Source organism: Bison bison, unplaced genomic scaffold (genome assembly GCF_000754665.1).
Source record: "Bison bison bison isolate TAMUID 2011002044 unplaced genomic scaffold, Bison_UMD1.0 scf7180017864525, whole genome shotgun sequence".
Taxonomy (NCBI): domain Eukaryota; kingdom Metazoa; phylum Chordata; class Mammalia; order Artiodactyla; family Bovidae; genus Bison; species Bison bison.
In genome coordinates, this window is record NW_011495076.1 from 13,587,363 (window position 1) to 13,588,218 (window position 856).

Sequence of the window (856 nt, forward strand, 5' to 3'; positions counted from 1 at the left end):
CCTGGCATGCTGCGATTCATGGGGTCGCAAAGAGTCGGACACGACTGAGCGACTGATCTGATCCGATCTGAAGACCTGTTTTATTAATTATAAGGTGAATAAAATAATCGTATATAACATAAATGAGGAAAAATATATAAACTATTTAGCAGGGTGTCATATTACTATATAGGGACTTCCCAGTGGCTCAGTGGTAAAGTATCCACCTTCTATGCAGGAGTCACAGGAGACATGAGTTCAATCCAGAGTCAGGAAGATTCCCTGGAGAAGGAAATAGCAACCCACTCCAGTATTCGTGCCATGAAAATTGAATGGATAGAGGAACCTGGCAGGCTAAAGTCCATGGGATCTTAAAGAGCTGGACATGACTGAGCATGCACATAGGCATGCATATTATTGTATAAAATTTAAAATAAGAATAAATACATAATAAAATAATTAAATCTATGTGTGCTTATTCTATACATTTAAATTAAATCTAATAGTGACTATCTCTAAAAATAATGCAGTCTTCAAGCAATAGTGATAAAAGAGCCAGAAAGCAAATGACCACAATCTATTGACATAAGATAATTTTAGCCATATCTAGCATAGCTGACAGAGAAGGCAATGGCACCCCACTCCAGTACTCTTGCCTAGAAAAATCCCATGGATGGCGGAGCCTAGTAAGCTGTAGTCCATGGGGTCGTTAAGAGTCGGACACGACTGAGCGACTTCCCTTTCGCTTTTCACTTTCATTCATTGGAGAAGGAAATGGCAACCCACTCCAGTGTTCTTGCCTGGAGAATCCCAGGGATGGGGGAGCCCGGTGGGCTTCCGTCTATGGGGTCGCACAGAGTTGGACACAACTGAAGTG